At 40.3% G+C, this 18,204-nt stretch overlaps 1 long non-coding RNA gene across 9 annotated transcripts in view; it reads left to right on the plus strand.

Moving 5' to 3' along the window:
• The window catches only part of LOC138918543 (uncharacterized), a 226,824-nt gene that overhangs the window by 106,144 nt on the left and 102,476 nt on the right, over window positions 1-18,204 (plus strand). The window lies entirely within an intron of this gene.

An 18,204-nucleotide genomic window follows, 5' to 3' on the forward strand; every position in this document is an offset into this window, starting at 1 on the left:
ACACACCAGCGTGCATCAAAATGGTCATTAATTATTATTTATTCATATACTCAGCAGCATTGATTAATGGGCCATTGTGGGCGTGACACCAAAATGGAGATCCAAGGAATGGAAAGGAACTGAGGGCAACCCTCTCTCAATCTCGTGGAAGAAAATTCCTACAGATAAGGAACATCTAGGAAAAAAAAAACCACATGGTGAGAAATAAGCAATCATTTATAGACATTTATAGGTGCCGGAGAATTGAAATTAAGTGAAGAATCTGTGTGAACTAATTTTACACTGAGGGAGTCAAGAAACAAACTAGAAGAGTCTGGGGTTCTGATTTGGATTTTTGAAAAGCATTGTTAGGTGTCATGTTTGTTTTTAGTGAGGAGAATTTGTGATATCAGCAGTAAATGTTACTAAGCTGAGTCAGACTCAGTAACTGCATCCCAAGCTACAGTGAAAGGCCAGGCAGGGGGAGGGTGCATGCGAGCTGTAAAAGTGCTTTAAAGTAATCCGTATCTGTTACTTGCAAATTAGAGGGGATCTTCTAAAGGAGCACTAGTCAAAATTAGATATTTTGGACCTTGTGAAAACGTTACAATTTTGCATTCTTGTTAGTTTTTGTGTGTTATCTTGTGTTTGTGGTCATTAGCCTTTGAATGTCTCTCTCCAACATGTGGCTGTCTTCCTCTGGTTCCCTCAAGGCATGCATTTTAAAACAAGGCTCACCACTCTCCCCACTCCAAAAAAAGCAACATTGTTCCACATAGCATTAATGAGCACTATAGGCTTGGTTGAAGATTTCTTTTGGAGAAAGAAGCACATGCTTAACGTCAGAAAGAAATTAATACAAATCCTGAGGCATTTCTCTTCTCCCCCAGGTCCTCCTCGGCTGCCAGACACAGGGGCCCTCCTCTCTCCCTTCCTTTCTCTTGTGCAGTGTCCCTGGCTTCCTTATGTCTGCTTCCTGGCTCTTGGGGCTTCTCTCTATTATGTCTATCCTCTTTTTATACAGACTACCTTAGCTGCCATTCAGCCGCAGGCTGTTGTACCAACCTGACTTATCTACTGCCAAATAAAGAACTTTCGAGTTACCAGGATCCACCTATTTTTTGAATCAATGGGAAATTTTACATTAAGGATAATGATTTCATCACCCAAATATTTTCCTGTTACATAAAGTTTGGAATCGTGGAGAGATTGAAGTAATTTAGCCTTAATACAGAAAAAAAATTAGGATGGAAGGTGTTTTTTTTAATATTCTCAATCAATTTCCTTTCCCATTTCTTCAATACCCCAAAGTTTTTGTTTTCTCCACAAACCCTGTTATGGACTGAAAGTTTGTGTCTCCCTCAAAACTTATATGTTGAAGCCCTAATCCCCAAAGTGACTGTATTTGGAAACAGAGCCTATGAAGAGGTCATAAACGTTAAGTGAGGTCATAACGGTGGGGCCCTAATCCAATAGGGCTGGTGTCATTATGAGAAGAGAAAGAGACTCAAGAATTCTCTCTCTCCCCACCTTGTGAGGACAGAGCAAGAAAGTGGCTGTCTGCAAGTCATGAAAAGAGCTCTGGCCAGAAACTGAATTGGCTGGCACCTTGATCATGGGCTTTTAGCCTCCAGACTGCGAGAAAATAAATTTCTGTTGTTTAAACCACCCAGTCTGTAATAATTTCTTATGGCAGCCTGAGAAGACTAATATAACCTTGTACTCCACAGTCCCCCCATTTACTATTTACAGATGATCTTGCCTCTAGTTTTACTGAGAAAATTGAGGTCCTTAAGTATTAAATCGTATAACTTCTTTCTACAAATATCTCCACTTCCACCTATTCTTTCCTGCTTCCCCCATCTCAGTGCAAGAGTTGACAGCATACCTGTTTGAGCCTCTTTCCTGTACTTTGCACTGGGATCCAGCTCGTCTCACCTCCTTAGAGCAGACAGCACTGCTCTACTTAGAGCCCTCTCGTGCTCGCCCATTGCACCTCGAATAAAACCCAAGCTCCTTAATGCAGACTACAACACACTGTTTGACCTGACTCCTTACCCAACTCTGTGACCTTCTCTCCCACCACAATGTAGTTCTTGAATCACTGTGGCTTCTCTCTGTTTCCCAATCATACCAAGCTCACGCCCACCCTAGAAGCATACTCTGACTATTTTTTCAATCTAGAATGCTCTTCCCCTAGGTTATGTGTGGCTAGCTCCTGTTTTCATTCAAGTCTCAGCTCAAATGTCAGTCCTCAGGAAGGACTTCTCTGAATACCCAATAGAAAGCCATCCTACAACAAGAAAATAAAATAAATACATAAAAGAGACCCTCCATTCTCTATTATATGCTATCTAAAATTACTTTATTTTATCTGTTATCCTTGTCTACTGGCTGTCTTCCCCCTCCGCAATATGATCTCCATGAGGAGAGGAATCTCGTCTCCTATTACACCTCTATGTCCCCACTGTCTTATGGCAATGCCTGGTGCCCAGTATCACTTCTAAACATCACTGTTGATCCTGCCGTCTCCTCTCTTCCATATTCCCAGGCAATCATCCCTGTGGCTATTTTCCCTCAGCGTAAAAACATGTTCAGATATTTCCTATTCTAAGAGCCAAAGTTCCCATCTGACCACACATTTCCCATGAGTTAATTATCTATCTACTTTCTTCCCTTCAGAGCCGCATACGCTTTCTTAAGAAGGAACTTCCTTCCAAACTGTCTATTTCAACTTCCTTTATACCCTCTCACTCTTCACCTCACTGTAATTTGACTTTACTACCCATCCGCCCACCTCATTGCCTTTTACTAAGATTATAAGTGACCACCAGATTGCCACATTCAATAGACACTGTTCTCTCCTCATCTTACTTGACCATCTGTGACATTTAATATGGTTGACTGTCCTCTTTTTCCTGAAACCCTTTCCTTCTTCCACTTTCATGAAGGCACATTCTTTTTATATTTCTTTTTTTTTTTTATCTTCTCTTTATCGCATTTTCCTTTCCTACATGAGCTTCTCTTCCTCTACAGTCTTTAGGGGTTGCAACTCTAGTGCAGCTAGGGGCTGGGCAGGAAATGTACAGGTGTGAAGTAGCTATGGGAAATTAACAAGGGGTTGTGGGACTGAGAGGGGCCCTACCCCTTCCACAAGGCTTTCAAATCCAAGTTTTTTAATATGCTGTGCTAGCCAAACAAACTTGTCTGTGGGCAAATGGAGACCATGAATTTGTAGCCTGTGCATTAAGTGTTGGTGTTCCTTGGGGCCTTTCCTTAGGCCTCTGCTTTCTGCTACATATATTCTAATTTGGTAGCCTCACTAACAGCTACAACTACAACTTCAACTACCACTGGTGTTTCACTGATTCCGAATCTCTATTTCACCAGTCCTGTATAGCATAGGGATTAAGACACAGGTACAGGGTCAGACAGGCTTGAATCTGAGTTTCTGCTCAGCCATTTACCAGCTCTGTGTCCTTGGACAAATAAGTTCACTCTCTGAGCCTCAGTTTCTTTATGTGTAAAATAAGGATAATACTAGTCATTCTTATAAGAGTCTTTAGAAGAGGAAGTTGATGCATGTGAAATGCTTAGCACAGAATCCAGCACATAGTAAGTACTCAGTGCAGGTCAGCTCTTTGGTTGAACATCTCCATGGAGAAGGGTAACACACATCCTGAATTCAACATTCAAAGCTGAACTCATCATCTTTCCTGTACAACTTGATCCTTGTGTTATAAGCACCACGTTTTATACAGATGTCCAGGCCAGAAGCCAGGAATCATTCTGGGACTCCTTCTCCACCTTTGCCCCCACCCCCAAACACTGTTCACCAATCCACCTGTACAGTCTCCAAAAGGCCCAGACATTTGGCTTCCATTGTGTCTTATTGAGTCCTTGTCCTTTCCTTCAATTCTACCAATGTCTTAATCCAGCTGTTATCATTCCTCCTCTGGATTATTGCCATGGCCTTTTAGCTGAACTCTCAAGCTCATACCTTGAGCTCCTTCAATCCATTCTTTACATTTTTGTCAAAGTGATCTTTCTAGAACAAAAGTTTAATCATGTCACTCCTCTGCTTTAATCATGTCACTCCTCTCTCCCTGCCTATGTAATAAATAACAAATTTCCAATCCAGTCCTTGCCTTCACTTGGAGCCTTACTTTCATTGTTCTTCAGCCTGAACTCTTCAGTTATTCTCAATGACTTTGACCTCTTTGTAACAAGTTTCACTCTTTTACGGATTCCTTCCCTGCCTCTCTATCAGGCTAACCTCTAACCTATCTCAGTTTGAGCATTGTCGCTTCTGGATGCCTTTCCTGGTGTGCCAATCCCATCTCCCCTGGAGCGTGCTAGTGAACAGGGCTGTTTCAATTATGATAGATTTGAAAACAGAGGGAAAAGCTAACAATTATGTGGAGGGAAAAGAGGGCTAACAACTTGACCAATGAGATTTGACATTCTTTTATATTGACAGAGAATGAGAAAAATGAAGTCAGTGAATAGAACGCAGGTAAAAAGAGAGATCCAACTGAGTCAGTTTATTTTTAAATATTTGTAATTTGAAAAAAATACGCCAATAATAAAATTTTTAAATTAATGATCATATTGTATCTAAATCATATCTAAATAAAAATATGCACTAGGTTGATAGACAGATGCTTATAAATGACCCACTCATGTGCTTGACAGCACAGACTTTGCTTGGAAGCTGAGGAAACATCAGAGTTAGTTATAGGAGAAACTAAGGTAATAAGAATTCAAAAGAGTCAGCTATATCTTTGTGTTAAAAGATAACCTAAAATCTATGAAATGAATAAAAATACATACTACTATTTTAACATTTAATATGGGTTTAACTCAACTGTGTGACTAAAAGATATGTTTACACCTTCTTTGAGATTTCTCATGAACTTAAGCAAGTTATTACTGCATCTGCAAAATTTTACATATACATTTTGAGATTATATATATTTGTGGATGTATAGAGACTTAGATATATCCACACTTACATACAATGCACGTTACATTTTACCGCTTTTCTGTATTTTGAGACAATGCTATGCCTACAAGTACAGTGTTTCTCAAACTGTGGTCTCCATCTTTTCATTAGTAGCTCAAAGAGTCAACTTAGTGGGTTTTGGCCAAAACTTAAAAAAATACGTGAATACAGAATAGAATAGAGAACATCAGGCTAACACGCAGTGAAGGAAGTATTATTTTATAAGTGTGCGCCCTGGTCAACATGTTTGAAGAGCGCTGCTTTAGAGAGTCTCAGGGAAAGAGGAGATTTAGAGCACCTGGCCTCTGAGGTGTCTTAATTCCCATCTGGTGTTGAAAGTTGCTTGGAAATACCAGGCTTCTGTCAAGTCCATGCAAAAGGACACCCTTAATGACATCACAGCATTTTCCCACTTCCATCTAGGGGTATGGGTGAAGGCAAACTTTGATTCTCCTGGGAAACTGGAATACCTTTTAGCACTTGGCAATGAGAACTCTATAATTTATTTGCTTTCTTCTCTCTTCTGCTTGCTGGCAAGTGAGTTAAATTCAGCACGCTGTTTAGTTTTCCACACCATTGGCCTCCTTAGCATTCTCCTGATGGTGCTTACCACTTTTCTTTCCTCCAAACATGCTGCTTATTTAATCCTTGGATTTTCTGTCTTCACTTAATTAGTTTTTACGCTTGTGATTATATTATAAACTCCTTAAAAGCTTTCTGGACATTAGTGCTCCTAAAAACTCATGAAATGGAGGTATCCTCTCTCCCTTCAATCTATTGGCTACTCTGCAAAACCATGAAAATAAGCATGTACAAAAATATTATAATATTTTTACTATTGTTAAGGATGATTTGCGGTAAAACAGATAGGTGCAACTTTATGGTCATGGGAAGAATGCTTATTCCTTTAATCTGCACAAACTTCAGTTGGTGTAATTACGTTGTAATTATCAAAAAGTTGGACAATTTTACCTGAAAGAACTGTCAAAAAGGGACGGTTTGCGTTTTATTCCAGTGCTATTATAGAGTGCCTCTTTCATCTCACCTATTTGGGGTGGCAGTTAAATAAAGGGGAATCAATTACTTTTATTTGCTTTTTATTAAAAAAAAAACATAATGCATTTCCCAGGAAAATTCTCAGATGTGGGGACTGTGAGAATTGCAAACCTTGTGATCCTTAAGGATATTAGACCTAACATATATGGGAAGGAGCCTGGGGATCCCCTTCAGAGTTCTATCAGTAATTTTGAATATCAGCTTATTATAGGGAACCATAAATCATGGGGCATGTTTACCAGACTCTCACATCCTCCTCCTTTCCACCAGACTTTCTTGAAAATGATTACCAGGCCTGAATGGATTATCAGGCCTGAAAGCATCAAGCCTTAATGGAGATAATGGAGGTGGATTCCAGATTCCTATTCTAATCAGAAGGCCATAGACTCTGAGCTAGCCCTAAGGGGTTTGTCAAGCCACTGCTGCAGCTGATATCTTGGTCCAGTTTTTAATTAAGGCTGCTAATTATGCAGAATAGTACCCTTTCCTTTTTTTTTTTTAATAATGTAAACTACAAGAAGCTGATCTGAGACCACCATCTCCTGACCTGTCTGAAACAGAGGCTTGAGAACACTAATCTATGTGGAAATAATTAGATTCCAATTAGCTCTGTAGCAGTGGCATTGTTTTTTAAAAATAATCAAAGAAATGTCAAAACGAGACAATGTAAACAGTAACCATTACTGCAATTACTCATCCCAGGGTATAATTAGAATCTGGGGCTTCTAGAAATTTCCATTTACTCTCTTGCAGAAAGGGAAGTTGTGTTTTGTTTGTTCCAAAGCACCTGCATACTTATTTCCAGGCCTCTCCAACAGAAGATAGGAATGTGGTTGATGAATTCTAAGCCATCTCAGGCAGGCGTGTGATTTAGTGTCTGTTACTGCAGGCACAGTTGGTCTGATGACAGGATACATGATCTCCTCCTTCACAGTGTCAGGGAGGACAAGGAGAAATATCAAGTCCCACAGAGGCCAAAAGGGACAGAGCTGTTTACCTCATGAAGTTAACTGAGTATGGTGAGATCACAGGGATATCACAGACATTCGGGGTCATGGAGTAGCTCACTGCCTCACATAGGGCTGCCAGACTTAGCAAATAAAAATACAGGATGCTGGTTAAATTCCAACTTCAGAAAACCAACAAATAATATCTTGTATAATAATCTTGTATAATAATATCTTGTCCCAAATGTTGTGTATTATTGCAATTTTTTGTTGTTTATCTGGAATTCTAATTTAACTAGGTGTCTTGTGTTTTATCTGACAACCTCTATTTTAAGACGACAGTTCCTACCAAGTTATTAACCATTTTAGGCTTCTTTCATTCTGATGTAAGTTGTTAGGCAAAATATTTCAGGTTGCATCTGTGTCTCTATTTGACATGAAAAGATGAGCATACACGTGGAGGCGCAGACAAATACCACCTTTACCTTGCCACCAGCAGAGTTGTTAAATAGAAGAATGAGGTATTCCTTTGACTTCCATCTGTAATTGCTCACGTATTCAAAGTATTGCTATTCCCTGATAACACAGTCCAAAAGAATGGTATTTCAGGGATCCCTAATTCTAAGAATCATGGATGCTTTTTGTTTTAAGATCATTTTTGTGAGAGAACTTGTAGTGACAACTCATGCTCCATGTTCTACTTATAAACACATGTATAATCTCAAAATATCCATGTTTATGGTACTTAAACATGTACATATAAGTTCGTATGGTCATGTGGTCTGGCTTCTGTTGTTCAGACTATTAATATACTAAAGTTTCAAACCGCTTGATCTTAGGATGGCTAGCACAGGATTATATTCTTACACAGATTTAGGATTACAGTTTTACAGTTTTATAGATTATAGTTTTATAGTCTATATGATTTCGTTCTGAAAGTGAATTTCTTTCATATTGTTTTTCTCATCATATATATAGTACTTCACAATTTACAGTCCCCAAGAATTTTGCATCCATTATCTTGACTTATGCTTCCAGGGCCCTGTGAGTTAGTCTAAACCATCCTTTTAGAGAAGAGGAAACTCAAGCTTGGGCTAAGCGTCTTGCCTAAGGTCATTGGATGAGGAAGTGACAGAGGCAAGAAAACCCCTCAGGTCTTCTGACCCTGGTGCACTGCTCTTTCTGTTAGGTCAAGCTATGGCCTCAGCAATGAGTTTAAAATTTAAACCTTGGATATTCTCTGAGAATGTCCCCTCGAAAAAGATATGAGAATCCTTTCGAAGTGTTTGAAAACAATAATAGTTGATTAATTGGCACCCCTTCCCCAAACTTTATCTCATTGGAGATTTTATTTACTATGCACTTTGTGCTGGTTCCTGTACATATCAGAGACTGCTGATGCAATGGTGACCTCTCGGCTGCCCGTTCTCTGTCTCCTTCCTTCCCAATCTGCTGTACTTTGGTACCATTTCTATCCTCATAGGCCTTATGAAAATGCAGTGACAGGAAATGAAGAAAGGGGGAACGGTTGGGAGGAGGAAGATGAAAGAAGTGGTGCTTTCTTCCCCCTGGTTGCCTGAGAACCGCAGAGGTGTAAGCCAGCTTCTCCAGCTCTGTATGTTCAACCTTCATTTTACTTTCTCAGCACCTCCCTTCCTGTATGGATCTTCACTCCAGAAGCCCCACTTGTCCCAGTGCCCCCAGGGAAATGTGTTTTTTTTAAATGTGGATTAATATTATTTCATTTCTCTACATCCCCAAAGATTCTTCATTAGCCTCTGAGTGGAGCTTGGTCTTTCTCGGTAAATTTTAAAAAACCAAAATAAAAAAGATACTATATCATAGGTAACTTTTTCTCCCCTATTCCTTTGTTAGACATAGCAAAAATCTTTTAATTACCTCATTCTGCAAATGGTTGTGTTTTCCTTTTGGAAGTAGGTGAGTTGAGGAAAAGCTATCCTGCAGATTGTATCGTCAGTGGACAAATTCAGGAGGTTCTGGTGCAAAAACTACTGATATTAATGGTGGATAGGAGGAAGGCAAGCGGGGAAAAATAGAAGGAAAGAACTAGCAAACCGTTCCATAAACCCCCTGACGCATTTGTCGGTCCCATCCCTAAGTCCCATCTTGTCTTCACAGGCCTTTCCAGCTGCCATTGACAGAGTCTCTCCCTTAAAACTAATATTTACTTAAAGTTTACTATGTGCCAATTGCTAAATATAGGATTAGATTTTATTCTACTTAAAACCTAATAATTTAGCCTGTCTCTCTTTCACGGATACTGTCTGAAGACAGAGACTTATGGGTCAGAGACAAAGGACTTTATTACTTACAGCAGAGCAAGCAACATGAGCATCAGGTTTGCATCATTTCCTTGTCCCACAAGTCCCACGGGGGTGATGCAGTATGAGCCCAGATGGATGACTGCACCTGCCACTGTGTGCATTACAGGAGAGGAACACTGGGCTTGAAGACCTTGCCATTTTATAGCAAGCAATGATCAAGGGTGCTCTTTGTCCCAGAAGGAGACATTAATTCATCTCTCAAAGTTTCTTGCTGTAAATACAAGCTTGAAAAGGGTCCCTGATTAAGAGCAATCAGGGCCTCACATTCTTGGCATCTCCAGCAAGAAAGTGTAGAGATGCTTAGGGACAGTGGTGGATTACTTCTCCCAACACCAAGCACTGTTTTAAAGACTTTACACTTATTAACTAATATATGTTTCAGAACAACCCTATGAGCTAAGTGTTCTTAGGATCCCCATTTTACACATGAGGAAACTGAGACACAGTGAGGTTTAAGTAACTTATGTAGGGTCTTACTACTAGTAAGATGCAAAGTCAGGTCATCTGGCTCCAGAATCTGTCTTCTTTCCAATAAGCCATCATTTTATTGCCAAGTCAGTAGAGATAAAGCACATGCTGACCAACTAGGAGATGTGTTCCTAGCCTTTCAGATAAGAACTCTGGGTCCATGTAGACCCATGCCAACACCCTTTCACAAGTTCGTGCTTAGCTCATGCTTTTCCATTACCTATAATTCCTCCCCTGACTCCCTTTGTCCTCCTTTGCTACTTGGCTAAATTCCTTGTCTACATTTTCAAAGTTCTATTGATCCACTGTACATTTTCAAACAAGCATTTTTACTTTCTACACCCTAAAATTTGTCAGTATGGCCTTGGGTTCTATTTTTCAAAGATAGAAAAATCATAATTATATTTTTTTGAGCTAAGTCATAATACATGGCCCTTCACCTACTTTACCTTTTTTTTCACATTAACATGGTTAGTATGAAATCATAACTGAACATTAAGAAACATCTCCTACAAATTCAGATCTGCCATTGAACAGACACACAGGCAACGTATTTCCTGGATTTCCCTAAAAACCCTCCTCCTTGTTTGCAGTGTAATGGGAGTGTCCTTGTTTCACAATTTTGTGCCTCTATGGTGTAAGCTACACTTTCATAACTAAGCACATTCTTCATTTACAGCATATCATATCATATAGCATATTATATCATATTTATTAATGTGTCTGTGTCTCCAGTTGGACTCTGAACACTTTAAGAATGTGAACCTATGTTATAACTTTTTTTGTCTCTCCAGCCCAGTGCTGGGTTCATAGAATGGACTTAATAAGTGTTTATGGAACAACTACACGCATAAGTGATTACACGGCGGGAAGTCTAGCACTACATTAGGATTACCAGTATTAGGATTTACCTCCTGGTTTAAATGGAGCTTTGAGGGAAATGACTTGGAAACTTACGGACTCAGAATAGTATTATAACTATGAGAAAATGTTTTATAAATTTTCAACCAATGTCAATAATTTTCTTTAGGATACAACCCATTTTTGTGGAATGGTTTACTTGTGGAGGTAAATAACACTTGCATGAAGAATAAGCCTAGTTGTTTGGTTGAAAATTAAAAATCTTAATTAGTAAGCTTCAGTTTGATTTTCTTCCATGTGTTCACCTAAAACGCATCATCAGCACATTGTGCATGTGACGTGACTTGGAACACCCAGTAACTGATAAACCAAGCTCCTCTCATGGGGAGAACACCTATGTGATCGAACTGCCATTGCTTACCTACCATCTGTTTTTAAAATATTTAACATGTGATCTACTTGTTACTCTTCAGAGCTGTTTTGTCTTAAGCATTTCACAGGAAAATTAATCCTTACAACTTGCCGATGAAATTATCACACATTTGATGTGATAAATATTTACTGTCACTTCCTAAGCTAGTGACAGAGACAGAGGGTATGTTCAGGCTCCTTCTAGTCTCCTGGACATTCTCCTTTCTCTCTTTTTGCTGGTTCTTGCCATTAGCTTTCATTCTACCCTTTCTTATGTTGCAGTCTCTTTCCAGCTCATAACCACTGCCTTCTTTCTGCTGACCTTGCTTAACCTCTCCCACAATTTCCATCTTTTCACTTTCTGGACCCTGGACCCCACCTCCACCCTCCTATTAGTGACTATAATTAAAATTTGGGTAACGGTTTACTTTGTGGTGACAGTTGTACTGGAAGTCTCAACTCCTCATTGGAGTGGTTCTTATTCACGGTTGGCATCAGAAATAAGGGATCAGAGTGCACCCTCTCCGTGAGAATGTCCCTGGCAGCATCTATACTGTTTTTGATAAGCTTGCCCCTACAGTGAAATTCTATCTGTTATTAACTTTTTGACAAAATCAATGAAAATATAAGCACAGCTGAATCACCAGAGCAGCAGGGCCACAGTGAGGGTAAAATAGCGGTCCGGTTAAGAAGCCTGTGATCTCCTGAAACACGGCAGAAAATAGACATGTGATACACTGGGAACTCCATATTTATAGTTTTTCGTAAGACGACATTATGCAGCCTCATAGAGTAGTTGTGTAGAAATATGGAAGAAATTTTAATAAAATATACTCATTGCAATGATCATTCATCCATTAAACAAATATTTGAATGACTGCTTTTTAGAAGACACAGTAGGGCAAAAACATTGAATAAAACCTGGATCCTATTCTCAATGAACTTGCCAGAGATAAGACTTACACAAATAGCTTTAACACCAGGCAGAAAACAATGAGGCAATGCGTGTTACAGAGAGACCTATATAATATATAACATACATGTATGGTTAAATATATATAAGATATACTGATTTGAAAACAGGTTTGTAGGTTTGAATTCTAGCAGTTTAATTCACCACTTTGTTCCTCAATTTTCTTCTGCGGAAACTATGATAATAGTAATCTGCATTTCATTTGACTTTTAATATAGTAGATGAAATAATTCATGTTAAAAGACAGTATTAATAAGCTAGCTAATTTAACTAGTGATTATTGAGCATTGATGAGAATTCAGACACTATGTTAGGTACTGGGAAAATCAAGCTGAATATCACCCTCCCTTCTCTCATGGAGTTCAGAGTTACGTGGAGGAAATATCTGGGAAAACAATTGATTCCAGTCATGTGTGGCATGTGCGATAATAAAAAGGTACAATAAATAAATAAAAGGCAGTCTGAGAACAGATCAGGGAGGGTTAGACCACCTGGAGGCTTAAGAAGGCTTCAGAGTCTGTGCGTTGGGCTGAGTGTTGACGAGGAGCCCACCAGGCATACGGCAGTGGAAGTGGGTCTGTTGTGGGAGCTGCACCTGCAACCGTGGGGAGGTACAGCCATGCCAGGGTAAGCATGAGTTAGGGGAGCCATAGCAAGAGGACAGCTCAGGAGGGTTATGCAAGGCACTGGCAGGAAGTAAGAGTGGAAAGATAGCTGGGGGCCAGATCATGAGGTGCTTTTTAGTAATAGAAAGTTTAAATTCTATCCTAAAGATAGTGAGTGGCTTAAAACAGCAGAAGTTTATTCTCCCAACACTTCTGGAGGCCCGAAGACCAAAATCAAGGTGTCAGCTGTGCCATACTCCCTCCAAAGCCTCCAGGAGAGAATCAATTTTTGACTCTTGTACCTTCTGGTTGCTGTTGGCCTTCCTTACTTTGTGGCTGCATAACTCCAATCTCTGCCTCCATCTTTACTTGGCCTTCCCCTCTGTGTGTCTCTTAGAGCACTTGTAACTGGATAATCCAGGATGATTGCCTCATCGTGAGATCCTTTACTTAATTACATCGGCAAAGACCTTTTTTCCAAATAGGCCCCACATAGACATAGCTTTTTTTCGAGGGTGATACCATTTATCCTACTTCATGGAAGCATTAAAGAAATTTATTTTAGAATACAGACCTGTGTTTGCTGGATCACATTGGCGACTGAGGGGAAGATAGTTTCATGTTTTGCAAACTCTAGAAAACAACACAAGCATCATCACAGTCACTATTATCATCCCCAGTGAATTACCATCGACAGCTCTAAAGAATCTAAACAGCTGCAAAGGAAATTCAACAATGTCCTTGGCCACTGGAATCTCCTAGAACACTTCCAAGCTGATGCCTGGGTCCCATCCCCAGAGATTCTGATATAATTTGTCTAGGGTGCAGCCCAGGCACTGGGATTTTGTAAATCTTCCTAGGCAATTCTAATGTGCAACCAGAGACTAGAACCACGGTTTTATACATGAAGATTTTCTTTGTGATTAGCATTCTATTTGACCCTGAGGGCTCTGTATTTTCATTTACTAGGGTTTCAAAACTACCAGTCTCCAAAGCATAATTCAACTGAAAACTGGCTTAATGACTGACACTTTTTTTTTTTTTTGAGGAAGATTAGCCCTGGACTAACATCTGCTGCCAATCCTCTTCTTTTTGCTGAGGAAGTGAGGAAGCTTGGCCCTGAGCTAACTTCCATTCCAATCTTCCTCTACTTTATATGTGAGTTGCCTACCACAGCATGGCATGCCAAGCAGTGCCATGTCCGCACCCGAGATTCGAACTGGTGAACCCCGGGCTGCCGAGAAGCAGAATGTGTGAACTTCACTGCTGCACCACTGGGACGGCCCTGACACTTCTTAGTTAGATGCTCTAACAGAAAAATGGTGGCTCACCTCATCTGGGTTTTTTTAAATTGTAATAATGAGAGGGTACTTCTTTAATATCAAAGGCAAATCTTTTACCACCTAGAAATTTAAATATTTTCCTCATCACGGATTTTTTGGCATTGATTTCGATTTTTTTAAATGTTGCCTTAAAATATTATTTCTCTTGATTACTGAGGTTGGGGGACCACTCTAAGTTTTGTGGCAGAGGTGAGAGCCTCCTTCACTCAACCCTCCCAGTTCCCACTCTGAACATAATTATATCGTTTCCTGTGGCTACTATGACAAATTACCACAAATTAGTGGCTTAAATAAAACAACAAAAGTTCAGTCTCTCCCAGAGTCCAAAATTAAGGTGTTGGTAGGGCCACTCTCCCCCTAACACCCTAGGGGAGAAGCCTTCTTAGGTTCTTCCAGCTTCTGGTGGCTCTTGGCTTGCTTGCCTTGGGGCTGCATAATTCCAATCCCTGCCCTCTCCTCACGTGGACTTCTCTGTGTGTCTCTTAGAAGAACACTTGTCATTGGATTTAGGGACCACTCGGATAATCCAAGGTGATCTCCTCATCTCAAGACCCTTAACTTATACATCTATAAATACCATTTTTTTCAAATTAAGGTTACATTCACAGCTTCCAGGCATTAAGACATGGACATATCTTCTGGGGGGCCACTATTCAATCTTCTACAATAACCTGATTTTCTTATATCACGTTGTTTTGTCCTTACAACAACATGATGTCCAGGGAGGACTGTCTTTCCCCATCTTATAGATGAAGAAACTGGCACTCAGAGAGGTTAAATGAACGGTCCTAAGTCATACAGGATTTTACAGGCCTGAGCCAGGGCTCCTGATTCCCAGGAGCGTACCCTTTGAGCTATGGAGATGTTGTTATCTATTGCTTTCTAACAGTCTGCAAAACCATTTGGGAGATAAACCGTTGCTATCCAATCCTAAAGAAGGCTGATTCGAGAACCCACGGATTTTATTTTCTGCTCTTTCCACTTTTCAGTGCCTATTATGTTTCCAAGTTTTGCCCCACCAGTTGTGCTATCATCTTTTTTTATTCTGTTTATAAATTGGTGAACAGATAGCTTAACGCACTCCCTTGTTCTAAACCCACAAATAAAAGCTATGATCTCTTATGACAAAGTATTTCTTCCATATTAAGCAGTGGAAAGGCCATAATAGCTTTTCGTTTTAAAGGACAAAGGAGATACAGTGAAATGTATGGTTGTCTGACCTGGGACATTGGAGGTTCATATCTCATTAATTGCCTGTTTGATGGGGAGGCGGATAGCCTTCCTGAAATATTAACAAAGAGTTTGCTTTCTCTTGTGGCTTTAATTCTTAAAACGTAAAAGGTGCTGTAACCTTTCTGGCCATCTATGTGGCACTGCAGAGAAGTCCACTTGCCTACATTGATCACTGAGAAGAAATGGAAATGGCCATGGCTGAAACAGTCCCAGGGCAGAAGGGGCGATCCATGTTCTGCATTGCAATAGGGCGCCACGCTTATTTAAGTTTAAACCGAGGGCTTCGCTGGATAGCCAGCTCTTTCCAGCCTCAGAAACATGGCATTAGTGAAATGTCAGCTTGAGTTAAGATCACCAGTGGCCTTTGCTGTGCACATTCTTCCATGTTTCTGCACAAAGATAGCAAAGCACAGCCATGCCTCTGCTCTAGAGATCGATCGGCCTTCATGTCTGATATTACCTTACATCGCCCGGGCCAGGCGGGTGTGAGAGAGAGGGGCAGAGGGACCGTGTTTACTCACTGAACCTTGAGGTGGAGCTTTAGCAAGTGGCCTGGTGGTTGTGAGTTGCTGAACTGACTGTAGTTTGGGCCCCCTTTTAGGTTCTGCAGTGATAAGAGCAGATCTCCGAGGAGTTGAATGTCTGCGTGATCTAAAACCAGGGCAGTCAAGCTGAAGAGGATGTGTGCACTAACCTGTTTGCACTGAATACTCTCCATAAATAATTTACAGTCGTGACTGCTAGCTATTATTACAAAAATACCAGATTGCGTTTTGACACATGCATCCAGCTTGTAAGTCAATAGATACGTTTCACCTAGTGTGTGCAGACCTGGCGGAAGTCACCCAACCAAGTGTGTTTTCCAGCAATGTAATTTAGCACGGCCAAACCAGAGAGAGAAGAGCTTTCTGAGAAAGCCTGCACTCTCGTCCCAACAATAGACTGTCCTTCCAAGTCCTTATTTTATTACTCCTAAATAGGCTTCTGATTTTCTCTTTCTCCCCTGCATAACATTCCTGTGAATTTCAAGTTATTTGCATCTAATGTTAAAGTGAAATTGCGTGGATATGAGAAATATTCTTCTGCTTTACTTATTCGAAGGATATTTTCTATGGCACCGCGTTGTGTTTCCTCTGAGGTGTACTTGAACGATCAGAAAGCATTTCACTATTGGTTCCTTTTAACACCCCCTGCCCCTCTCCCCTTACCTCCACCTGCAGTGTGGCTTTCTTCAGACTGGCATCTTCCCCAAAGAGGAGAGTATTACCCGATGAAGACAAAACCTGTGACTTTGTAAATTCTCTTCAGGAAGTAGGAAGGCAGCTTCTGCTTCTGTGGTCTCAAAAATATGCAATGAAGCAGCCTAATGAATACGTAAGAAGGGAACCGCATTAGAGCTCCCGATGATGGTTGCTAAAGTTACATGACTCTTAAGTTTTTTTTTTAAGAGAATGCCCGAGAACACCATTCAGATATTACCCTGTCTTTATGACCAATCGATAGCAGAGTTCCAGGGTCTCCCTTATTCTTTGATGAAGTACATTTATATGCAACGAGGGATTACATGTATATTTAATAAGAAACTCCATTATGTGTACACACGGCAGGAGAAAAGAAAAAGAAGATGTTTTGCTGGCTGTGGTAATGCTATAATAAGAAATGCATCTAAAAATTATTTGCCACAGATTTAAAAGGATAATCTTGGGTGGAAGAAAAGACAGGTAAGAAATGGTGGTTTCAGGTGAAGATGGCTTTTAAATATTCACATGCCATGAGTAGAAAGCATCTGACAGTGTGCTGTTGATAACATACAATATTTTCTCAATAGAAACATCCCCAGAAATATAAACATTACCTTTTGTTAAAGGCTTTTTTTCCTCGCTAGAGGATTATTCAGTAGCAGTAGTGCTAGATTGGGTGAGGAGCACATACCTGCAGTTCGTTTGAAAAAGTAATTTTGGATTGTATGACATTTTAAATTACTTTAAATTAGGTAGACTATGTGAATAATTAATCTGTTTGTAAACTCTCACAAAGCTGAAACTTAAAAAAAAAATCATTGTCAACAAATACCATCCAATAGCATTAATGCAATTAAGAAATTTTCCTAAAGTGAATTATATATTTACTAAGGTTTTGTTAGACTAATATGCTGATTCAAGAAAATTATGGCATGTAGATAGTAGAAGACAATATCTTCAAATTATTTTTAAAATAAGATAATGTTAACTGTGGATTTTTATGTATCTGGATCTACCTCAAGTCCTTTTGTTTCTTCCTTGTATCCTGCATTCCTCCTTACATTCTTTTTTTTTTAAAGATTGGCACCTGAGCTAACAACTGTTGCCAATCTTCTTTTTTTTTTTTTTTTAATTCTTCTCCCCAAAGCCCCCCAGTACATAGCTGTATATTCTAGTTGTGAGTGCCTCTGGTTGTGCTGTGTGGGATGCCATCTCAGCATGGCTTGATGAGCGCTGCCACGTCGGTGCCCAGGATCCAAACCAGAGAAACCCTGGGCCACTGAAGCCGAGCACATGAACTTAACCACTTGGCCACGAGGCCGGCCCGTCATCCTTACATTTTCTTTCCATTTCCACCTGGCAAAAAAGGCCCTCTTCACCTTACGACTAAACAGCTTTTGGGGTGCCTGCCTTGACTCCAGTTGCCCCCTCCTTGCATCAGTCTCCTGCGCAAATGCCACTCTCCATTCAGCCTTCCCTCATCAGCCTTCCAGAGCCTCACAGGCAGCCCTCATTGCCTTCCAGTCTTAGTTTGTCTTGTAAGCTGCCAGTAGGAGCCCCTTGCTGCCTAATTTGCTGTACGTGGCTTCAGGACGAGTCAGTCTTCACACTGGGCCCCCAAACATCTTACATCTCTTGCCTCTGTACCAGCCTGCAGTAGATGCTGTCTCTGCTCCCTGCTAGCATGTAATGCCCTTCCTCTGTGCAAGTCCAGTTCCTAAGAATTGTCAACTCTTG

This window comes from Equus caballus, chromosome 17 (assembly GCF_041296265.1).
Source record: "Equus caballus isolate H_3958 breed thoroughbred chromosome 17, TB-T2T, whole genome shotgun sequence".
In the NCBI taxonomy this organism is placed as follows: Eukaryota; Metazoa; Chordata; class Mammalia; order Perissodactyla; family Equidae; genus Equus; species Equus caballus.